Source organism: Benincasa hispida, chromosome 11 (genome assembly GCF_009727055.1).
Source record: "Benincasa hispida cultivar B227 chromosome 11, ASM972705v1, whole genome shotgun sequence".
In the NCBI taxonomy this organism is placed as follows: Eukaryota; Viridiplantae; Streptophyta; class Magnoliopsida; order Cucurbitales; family Cucurbitaceae; genus Benincasa; species Benincasa hispida.
In genome coordinates, this window is record NC_052359.1 from 76,865,356 (window position 1) to 76,877,212 (window position 11,857).

At 34.8% G+C, this 11,857-nt stretch overlaps 1 long non-coding RNA gene across 1 annotated transcript; it reads left to right on the forward strand.

The window, feature by feature from the left end:
• Positions 1-229: 229 nt before the first annotated feature.
• Positions 230-10,516, forward strand: LOC120091965. Its single transcript, XR_005485871.1, has 4 exons — positions 230-768; positions 1,031-1,085; positions 6,004-6,069; positions 10,134-10,516. It is a non-coding gene; the product is annotated as an uncharacterized LOC120091965 (long non-coding RNA).
• The last annotated feature ends 1,341 nt before the right edge of the window (positions 10,517-11,857 follow it).

Below are 11,857 nucleotides of genomic sequence, written 5' to 3' on the forward strand. Positions count from 1 at the left end.
CCCATAACTTAACATTACCACAATAATGGTATTATTTAACGTTTAGAGCTTTTGAATACTTGATGTTTTTATAAAAAAAAAAAAAAAAAAAGAAAAAAAAAAAAGAAAAAGTCAATCAACATATAAATTTGATGAAAAAAATAAAAAATAATAATTATAAAAGAAAATGGAGGTTGGCGAAAATTTCCAGATTTTTTTCATTTCATTGTTACTTGAGACTTTATAAATGTCTAAGTAATTTGTGGTTTAATTTTTTTAGGGTTTGATATATTAAAGAGATGAAAAATTGGGAAGGTGTCCCCAAACCCCCGAAACCACACAAAAAAACATAACTCCGATGACTCCTCAATGTCTCCAGAGATTCACGATCGTTGCCACTCTCGTCTGACTTCCTCGCCGACATCTACGGATCAACAACTTTGAGAATCTACTGCTTGTTTCTTCCAGCGGCTTTGAGAATCTTTTGATCATATATCTCAGTTTTAGAATCATTTTGCAGTGAAGTTGTTGATTACTGAAAGCCCCATTTTCTTCTATTGCTTGTCTTCTTCTTTCTTTTCAGAATAAACGCACTCTGTTCTTCTTCTTCTTCACTCCTCTTGTTGGGGTTACAACAAACACAATCCAAAACGATCCAATTTCAATGATCCAGTTTTTGTTTTAAGTTTGTTAGGGGTACTGCTGAGTTTTTCTTTGTTTTGGACAATGAGAATCTGTTGTAATCCAAAAATGGATGTCAATGGTGAAGAGATCTTTATGATGGATAAGGTCAATTTGTTCATCCCTCTTGGTTTTTTTCTCTACATTTGTGAAAATTTTGCATCATTTCTTACGATTTTACTTTACCCCATTGATTCTGTTCACGATTTTTGTTTTTTTACCTTTTGTTACTATGTGTTTTACCTTTTTTCTGGAGTATGTAGTCGATAATGGAGATGTTTTCTGGTCAATTTTTCATCCTTGTACTTCATTTTGCTTTAATTTTGTGTTGATTTCTTCTGTTTTTTGTTTCTTTGGGCTACTTCTGTAGAAAACTGTAGCTTCATATGGAGATGTTGATTGTGCCTAAATATGAAGCAGCTGGGGTAAGTTCTTCATCTTCTTCTTCATTACTCCATGAAATCTCTGTAATTCATTCATTATATATTACATGTTCCGCCGGTAATTGGGATTTTGACGAGGCAAGATTTGAGGCCATACATTATTCTTGTTAGAGTAAACACGCAAAATGCGGAAACTAACTGAATCATTAAACACTCTAATTACATTACATTAATTTGAGTAACAAACATGCTAAAAATAAGTTTTTCAAACAATAGGGTTTCATTTTGGATACCTTTGATGATTTCCATTTACTCCTTGCAATTTCCACGAAATTGACCTTCAAGCTCTTCAATAGACCACCAAGAGTATCTTCTCTACTATTCTCAGCCTTGGATTAAGTGGTAGAACTCTAATTGAAAAGGAGATTTAGATTGATTTTGGAGGGCTTGACAGAAAAACTCTTTTTCCAACAGAAGATTTTTCAAAATTTCAATTACATGTCCTAAATCTGATTAATTTTCCAGTATTTAATCAACCTTACCATGCAAAACTAATTAAACAGCTATTTGACATTCAAATAGCACCAAATAAGTAGTCTTAGGTATTATTATGGGCAAATCCACTATAGAAATGGATGTGGGTTAAATCTACTAAAACCAAATTTTCAATTTTAATTTAATTCAATTCTTAATCATAATTAAATTAAATGCAAAACAAATTCAATTTTTAAAATTGAATTTTAGAATTGAAATTTATTTAATTTATGAAATAATTAACTAAACAAATTTAATTAATTAAGTAATAATAATTTATTATCAAATATTAAATTGATAAAACATGTAATTCATATATGAATGTAATCAATATTTAGATCATTATTTAAATATATTGAACTCTCCAAATACGTTTAATTTCAATAAATTTAAACATTAATTATATCAAATATAATGGTCCAAACCCTTGAAGGAAATCAGACGTGAGGATTTCCATGAGTAGTGAAATGATCGTTCCAAATTCCATTCGAAATTGAACACTAACAATTACAGTAAACAAACGGAAACTAACTGGTCATGCAACATACGAAATTACAACATACTTTACAATAAGATCAAGGGATAGAACATCATATTTTTGAAGACTCATCTTAAAAAATCCTTGATCACGAACGCTCGTTCAATCTCCAAGACTGCAACACACGAATGCTCAAACACAGCGACCGCAACACAGCGCGATCAACAGCAAACTGAACTCAACGAACGGTCTCCAAAACCTCGACTAAGTCGAGTTGAGTAAGACACCACCACAATGGCTATCTTAGTATTCTCGGTGTGAGAATCTAGAAGTGTGGGCTCTGTGTGGACTTGGTTAGAGCAAGAGACCGGAGGAAAAACAATCGTGTAATGATTGAGCAAGTGGGGGATGACAGAGGTCTATCGTATAGACTATGCCCAATCGTTTAGAAGATGACGAGCTATCATATAGCAAAAGCCCCACGATCGTTTAGAAGACGACCAGCTGAGTGAACTATCATGTACTGTCATTCCAGGATCATTTAGTCTCTCTTCAGCTATCGTTTAGTCATCCTATTCACTTGATGGCAACTCCGTGAGTTTTTCCAAGAATAGAAACTCTCACAAAAACTACTAAAATTAGGAAAACATTTTTCTTTTTATCTCAATGTTATCATGAAACTACCAAAACCTCCCGCTCAATTGGTTATTAGAGAAAAAGATATAATTATCCAATAATTAATAATATTATAAATATATATGATAACCAACTTACCACAGTATATTTATAACATATAGTTTTAATATTTTATCTCATGAAAACATATAAACCATAGTTTTTTTCTATTTCATGGTACTTAATGTAAATCTCATTTACATTAATCCTCCACTTGATGTATCTCGTACATCACATCGATCATATCATATATAATCGAATTACCTCTTGTTAATTTGAACATTTCAAATCAACACCAGAACTGATTTTCAACTTGAATCCATTGAGCTACCAATGGGACCTTATGGACTTGTAGCTTGAAGCTCCAATGGTAGTAAACAATTGACTAAACTCTTTAGTCACAGGATCCACCATTCGTTAGTTGCCAGGCACTCCACTAAAGACCGACAGTTGCACTCTCCTTACTACAGATATATTTTGTGTCCATATCAACCAATCAGTAGTGCGATAACCCTTCACAGATCACTCGTAAGTACAGCTGCTAATAAGTTATGCCCTTGTAGTTACATCTAACTTCTTATGTACCACTGATCCTTTAATGAACATAAGTCATAGTCCTACTATGACTGAGTCCTCTTTCCCAAAGAGAAGCTGTGGCCACTATGTTCAAGACCTAGAATCAGTCCTTAAGGGAGTAATCTATCTACTTACCCCTGCTTCGGGAAAGGAGTGAATTCCATCTTGTGTAACTGAGTTCCCAGCTCTCAAATCAGACAAATCCCCAAAAAGGTAGGCATGTTGAGTTGGCAATCTGGCCATTCTCACCCATACTAAACAAAGGACCGTCTTCAAAGGCAGGAGTTCCCAAAACACTCAGGATTGAGGTCATGTCACCTATAGTCGTTTAAGTGAGATGTAAGTCTCAAGTATCAACGACATTATATAAAGAGACTAGTCATTTCGTGGTCCAGTCTTATACAAACTCTTTGTATAGGATACCCTCGCTCGCATGTCTCCACATGAATAATCAGGATCTACCATCTATAGTAGTTCACAATATTTGTAAACCTCTACAAAGCGGGTCGTATCCATAGTGTCACAAGGATTAGGTATCCCTCTTTAATCCTTATACTACAGACCTTTTTTAGGTTATCACTTAAGTCATGATCCACTTGTATATCTCATATACATGCTTAAGTTTTCAGACAATAATCATGAAGCTTTGTTTATTAGATATGAGCAAATGCCAAATAAAATAACTCTTATTTTATTCATAACAATGTGTACAGTTTACAAACTACGAGACTCTGGGAGAATTAAGATACCAAACCTAACAATCCTAAATCGAATTTGAACATTTCAAATTCACTTAATATACTAATCCAAGGTTTAATATTTTACGAGCTAGTAAACGGATCTTATAGACCTATAGAACATGAGCTCCAACGATTTGGGATTAATTGGCTAAACTCTTTAAACCGAATTAATCAATATTCGTTAACTACCGAGACATACCATTATAGCTCAGTAGTTGCACACTCCTCATTGTAGAAATATTTCTGTCCACTTGATTTAACCAAATCAGTGAGACGATCTTTCACAGGTCGTTTGTATTTAGAGCTAGGTTAAAATTACTATTTTACCCCTGTAAATATATCTTGCTTCTTAAGTCACCATTGATCCTCTATTGAACAATTGGTTTATAATCCAACTAATAAATCATATCACTTTCTCTTATGAGAAGGCGAGACCTCTTTGTTCAAAACTAGGAATCAATACTTAAGGGAATAACCTATCTGCTAACCCTAAAACGGGCAGGAGTGAATTCCTTCTTATAAGACTATGTCCCTAGCTATCTATCCGATTTTATCCTCAAAATGGGAGGCTTATTGAGCGATGATGTTGAACCACTCTCACCTATGTAGATCAAAGGATAATCCCGAATAAACTGGAGTTCATAGTTAACTCAGAATTAGGATTGAGTTACATTAGGTCATAAATTTAATATAGTCAATTTTAACAGTAAACGGTTGTTATAAAGAAAAGTGACTATTTCGTGGTTTGGTCTTATACAAACGTCTTTTGCATAGGATGCCTTCACTCGCATGTCTCCACATGAACGATTTCGAAATCACATCGTTTGTATCAATATACAAAGTGGGTCGCATCCAGAGTGTCCCCAGGATGAGGTACCCAATCTCATCTATATACTTATAGATCTTTTTGGCTATATACTAAAATTTGATCATCTTTTATGTCTCTACATAAAGTTAAAGTATTCATACTATAGCCATGAGTTTGTTATTCGATTTTATAACAGAATGCAATTTCAATAACCCTTTTATTGAATGAAGTCTCAATAATACTTTTATCGAAAAAAATAAAATATGTTTAGTAAATACGAACTGCAAGTTTTAGGACATTCCCAACAATTCTAAGTGCATTTCCTCATTTGGCAAAAATCAAAGGCAATGAAAAATGGAATTGAACTATGAATTTGGATATTTCTCATCTCATTCATGATTCAACACAAAATATACACTCTTCACATATTCCAAAAGCTTTTTTCTTCACTTGCTTTCTGCTATATTTCGTATCATATCATTGTTTCTATTATTTCTTCACCAATTTTTGGGGCCTTCTATCGATTCAATTTCACAATAAACAAATGGATTCTCCATTTAATTTTGATTCTCCTTTCTTTCTTTCTTTCTTTTTTGGAAATATAGTTGTGCTTAATAAAATTACCTACATTTACTTCTAGTTTGATTCTCTTATTCCTTTTTGAGCTTTTAGCAAATTTTGCATTGGGAAGTAATAAAATATGATTTGTTAATGTCAATTCAAATCCATTACAACTTCATGAATTGTAGTTTTTCTCCCCTTATTTTCTTCTTTAGGGATGATCATCGATTTTTAAGATGATGTTTTATTTACTGTTATGTACTGATTGGTTTTGGAAAACAAAAGTTCAAAACGGAAGATGCTAGCACAAAATTGTGAATAATCCAAACTTACATTGTCAAAGACTGAAAATAAATCATGTGACATTTGTTTCACTAATTGGTCAATGACAACTACTTCATATTTGGTCAATTTTGTCATTTTCTAATTGGTACCTCATTCATAGTCTTCAAATTAAGTATGAAGGTTGTTTTGAGGTAAAACTTATCTAAACGTTCTTTCAGTTTTGATTTAGGATTCTGAATTGATATATTTATATTTTGTGTGAAAGTTCTAAAGAGTTATATGATGTGTATCTTTTTTTTATAGGATCGAGCTCCATTGTCATATCTTTTCCAAAAAAAAGCATCCAAGAACTATGACATCTCATTAGAGGTACTTAATTCATTCCATTTTACTTTTTTTTTTTTTAAAAAATTTTTATATAGTTTTTTTTTAGTTTGTAGCTTGATTAATTGCACTTTTGGCTTGAAACTCTAAAGTCATATCATATTCAATGTCTTCGATAGTTTTAGTTTGAGTTGAGCTTCACATTTACGGATGTATGGGTCAACTTGTAGCCATATTCAATATTTTTATTTCAAAAAATTGATTTAGTTTCAAGCTCAAATGTGATTATTTTTGTTTGTATTTCGTGTTAGGTTTGTGAATCATGTTAGCATTTGCTTTTTCCTTAAGTTTTTAGGACTTTGTAGATTGTGGTGCTTAATTTTAGTAATTTTTTAATTATTTCAATCTAGATGTTGTGATTTTTGGTATGTTATTTCAATATATGTAGGGGCTAAAAGCAATAAGTTTGTTACGTAAGCGACAATTAAAGAATAAAAAAATATAAAAAGTATCAACACACAGATATACGTGGTTCACTAACGGTGTATTAGCTACGTTCACGGGGCAGAGGGAGAATAATATTATTAGAGAGAATATTTTCTGAATACACCAAAACAACGCCTCTAAGGGTTAGAGAGTTTATATAACACATTACTCTAAACCGTAGGACCCCCGTACTTAGTTGTTCGAAGCACCAATAAACAAATTCAAGGCATTCCAACAAATCTCCACCTTGACTTGAATTCTCTCCTAGATAACAGATATACCAGATGCAACATAAATCAACATTGTTAGATGTACCCAAACTTCTCCCTCATACCTCAAAGTGTCCCACAAAGGGGATCACTAACAATTCAAAATATTCAGCAAGTCCATACAATGTTAGAACTTGCCTTATGGAACCGGTTTAGTGAACATATCAGTAGGGTTATCAACAGTACCAATTTCCATCACTTTAACTCTCTGCTCACCTCTTAAGAAGTGATATCTTACATCGATGTACTTAGTTCTCTCATGATGAACTTGATCCTTGGCTAGATATATTGCACTCAAACTATCACAATATACAATAGCTTGGTCATAATGTAAACTAAGATCATCAACTAACCCCCTCAACCATATTCCTTCTTTAGCAGCTTCTGTCAAGGCCATGTACTCTGTTTCAATAGTAGACAAAGTAACTGTAGGCTGTAAGGTTGCCTTCCAACTAACAACAGAACCACCCAGAATGAACACATAACCAGTCATAGACCTCATACTGTTAACATCTCCAACATAGTCAGAATCAGAATAACTGGTCACTAAACACTTTGTGTCATTCCCATAAACGAGACCGACATTAGATGTACCTCTAAGGTAATGAAAAATCCTCTTAACAACTTGCCAATGCTCCTTCCCAAGTTGACCCATGAACCTGCTGACAACACTAACAACATGGGCAAGATCAGGCCTAATACAGACCATAGCATACATCAAACTTTCCATTGCACTAGCATAAGGAACTTGAAACATGTACTCTTTCTCAGCTTCAGACTGTGGTGAAAACATAGATGAAAACGGGCATTTGCAGCACTAGGAGTATTTATAGACTTAGTTGAAGACATACCAAACCTGGACAATATTTTCTAAATATAGCCTTTTTGTGACAAGAAGAGCTTTTCTTATCTTTGTCCTAATAAATCTCCATACGCAAAAATTTTTTAGCAACACCCAAATCCTTCATATCAAACTCAACACTGAGAAGAATCTTCAATTTTAGAATGTCAAACTTGGACTTTGCAGCTATGAGCATATCGTCTACATATAAAAGCAGATAAATCATCATACCATCATCAGCTTTGTTGTGATATACACAACAATCAAACAAACTCCTCTTCAACTTGCAAACATAATCTTCTTTACCTGGACGCTGGAACCCATCTGGGGTCATATAAATATCTTCCTCCAACTCTCCATGTAAGAAAGCTGTCTTCACATCTAGTTGCTCAAGTTCCAAATTCTAATGTGCTAATATAGCTAGTAACACCCTGATAGAAGTAAGTCTAACTATTGGTGAGAAGATCTCATTATAATCAACTCCTTCCCTCTGTGTGAACCCTCTAGCAACAACTCGAGCTTTATATTTAATGCTCTCTGAAGGTGATAGTCCCTCATTTTTCTTGAAAACTCATTTACAAGTGACAAATTTTCTCTTCTTAGGCTGTTTAACTAATTCCCAAGTTTGAATTTTGTTAAGAGATCCCATCTTATCCCTCATAGCAGCAAGCCATTGAGCAGACCCACTACATGATACAGCTTCTCTATAGGTGGATGGCTCATGAAGATCTACCTTTTCAATAACCTACAGCGCAAAAGTAATCATATCTTCAAAACCATACCTCACAGGAGGTCCAACACCAACTCTTCTAGCTTTGTCATGAGCTATACTCTGTTGATCTACTTGTGAGCTAGAATTGTCAGGCAAAACAACTTCTGATATTTCAGGCACATTAGTTTCTTGTTCCACATTATTTTTTGTAGTAACGTGTTGATCTTCTCCACCTTGGTGTTGTAGTTCATTCACAGCTGAAGTGAATTGTATCTCCACTATTTATCAACACTACTACTTTCTCCCACATCAGTAGACGTCAAAAAAAGGCTTCACAATTGATTTAATGATAGCTCTAAAAAAGAGCTATTATTCCTAGCTCAATTCAGGTTCGTTATTGGACTTTACGTGTTTATTTCCCTGTTTTGTAGACATCGAGCAAACAAAAGGTAGAATTAATCATCTGGTAAAAAATGGGGTTAATTTGAAGCAATTTAGAGTTAATTTAAGCATCCAGGCTTCAAAGGAATCAAAATGACCAAAATGCCCCTACGGAGTATCACAACGCTCATAATTGGCCTGAGCCTGACGCTCGTTTGACGCTTGAAGGCAAAAGCTTTGAGTGCAGGGGAACATTGCAACGCTGCCCTAAGCGTCACAATGCACTGGAGTTGAATCATCACCAGCGTTCCAACGCATCTCAATGCTTGAACTTCAATGCTGAAAGATAGAAGCATCAGAATTGCGAGCTTCTTTAGAGCGTTGTGATGTTGCGATGATTGACGAACAAGCAACGAGACGTACACGCAAGTTAGCATTGGACTTCTCTCTTGACGCTTTCTTTCAGCAGCATCAGCGGAACATCGTTGCAACACTGCGATGATTTCTATAAATACTCCCTCTTGGCCTTAGGTCAAAATATGTCTAATTTTGGAGGCCAAAGTTAATCTTCGTCCTTCTGTCTTTTCCTTTAATTTTCAGTATCTTTAGTAATTTATCGAGTAGATGCCAGATTGTAGCTTCTCATCCTTCATAGGAAGGTAAGATTTTAGTTTCTTAGTTTAGGGATTTAGAGGAACTTGATGTAGTTTATGAGATTTTAATTTAATGATTTATTCGAACTTTTTTATGGGTTTTGATCTGAATCTATATGTATAAATTGCATGATTTTGATTGTTGATTGGCGCCCAATAATTTTGTCATGTAATTCTAACGCTTTGAGATTACCTTGTAATATCTGACATGTATTTATAAGATAATCCCATTGGAAGCAATAGGTTAGTTAGGCAAAAAGGACTGTTCCTTGCAACCTAGAGAAAAACCGTATTGATTGTTTAATTAGACGTTGGAAATTAACACTCATCTTAACGTAATCCCTAGATCTTAATATGATTCATTAATTTTTATGGAGCGGAATCGTTTTGTGTGCATTTTGACTAATTAAATCATTAGGACCATTGGTTGGGATCTTGATCAATTGGCCTACGCATAAACAAGAAATTTAAGTCATAAATTGGGTTGATGATCTAAATTACATTGGGCAAATCCATTCCTCTATACTAAGACATCTCGGTTAATTGCACTTCTATCTTTATTTTTCTTGCATTTGTATTTTCACACAATTTCAATTATCAAACCATACCAATCCCCCCCCCCCCCCTTCATTTATCCCTTTAACTGAAAACGAGCTTTGGTGAAATAATCTTCCGCGCTTCCTTGAGGATCGACCTCGGACTTGCTGCTTGTACTACCAGTTAGTATAAGTAGTTCGTTTAGTGATTTATAAATATTATTTATGCAGGTGCGGTGATGTTTTGATTATCATGCAATGAAAGGATGCGTGGATGCGATGATCATGCAAGTTTTCCTAGCAAAGCGCAAGTATAAGCCTTCTTAGAGTCCTGGTAAGTCCAAGGTCGAACGCAGGGATTAGTAAATAGATATGCGACAGACTCTCTGATCTTATTGCGATGGTGATTTAACTTTGATTTTCTGATGCGATGGAATTAAATGCACAGCGATGAGAAGGTGGTGTTGTAACAAATATGCGATAAAGGGGTTGAGAAGAGGTTTTGCTAGCATTTATTAAGATATTGTACAAGTCATGCGATCATGCTATACACAAATATTAAGCACTACATTTCTCAATGCATAATAACACATTTCCTATGTCTAGGATGCATGCGATGTGTATGGTATGCAATAGATAGACCTTATTTCTAAGTATTTACTCTTGCTTATGCGATCTAATCCAACTCTCTCAAGCCTAGATTCTGTCTTTAGACTACTCTCTCAAGTACGCCAAATGATGAATGAAGCATACATAAGACAAGATGATCGCATAAAATCCATAGCTTAAGTCATGTTAGCTAAGTACTTCTCAACCCATTCACAAATTTAGTTACTCATGTATGGTGTGAAGAGACTGAACATAAATTGAAATGAAGTTTCCATTCTTGCAAATAAAGTGTTTAAGTACAAAACAATGAATGGTGTAAGTATCAAGCCAGGTAAGCAATGTCTTGCTTCCTTTGGTGTTTTTAATACTCTTATCACTTCAATTCTTCCCCAAGTTGTAAACTCTTTCTCTCGCAAGGGTTTGGTGTCTCTCCTCCGTGCTATTTCCGGCAGTCTCTCGACCTCTCCGAAAATTAATTTCTTCTCAAGAATTCCCTTTCCTTGGCTTCGTTCTTCTCCTGGTTTGGTAGCATTGGATATTTATAGACTTCCAGACAAAACAGTTCTTCTCACTAATGATTGCGTGGATGGGCAACATTAATTTTCATACCCTATTGCGCCGTCTGATAGTCACCGGAAATTCAATGTATTTACAGCGGTATGATCTTCAACGACCGTCAACTGAATTTCTTATTTTACCGTTATCAGCTTTACGTCCCATCATGTTTCATTATATTATGTTGTCGCCTTTATGTAAGGTCTTTATGTGATCATCTTTGAGGTACCCTTGGATTGCAAACTCAAAACGCGCTATCACATTGTTCCTGCACAGAATAACTCCGTTTAACTGCTTTTATGCGATGAGAGTTAGCGATTGCAATTTTTCTTTTAGTTTGGCACATTCAATCGTAATATTGCCTATTCACCGTCGCTTTCTCCCATTGTTTTAATAATTTGAGCTTTAATAACTTATATTTCTACCAGTTATCACACGGGTTTATGGGCAATGGTAAATTCGACCTTGCCAAATTGACGCCATTGCTGTGGAAGCCAATTAGTTCTTCTCAGTTAGTTTTTAGTTAAAGATTCTTTTGGTTTGATTTGTTTTCTTTTTATATCAGTTAAGCATGATAGGATTTTCGATTTAGTCTTCGACGTCCTAAGGTCAAGTTGCAAATTTTAATAATGAGGTAAGTGGCCTTTGCCACAAGCTTGCTGAGTTGACTTCCTTGGTTGGCCACTTGGGGAAAAGGAGATCGCAACAAGTAGAAGTTTGTGGGATATGCCTACTCGAGGGGCATCCCACGCAAGTATGGCCGAGGTAGTAGTGGATGCCAGCACCATGTG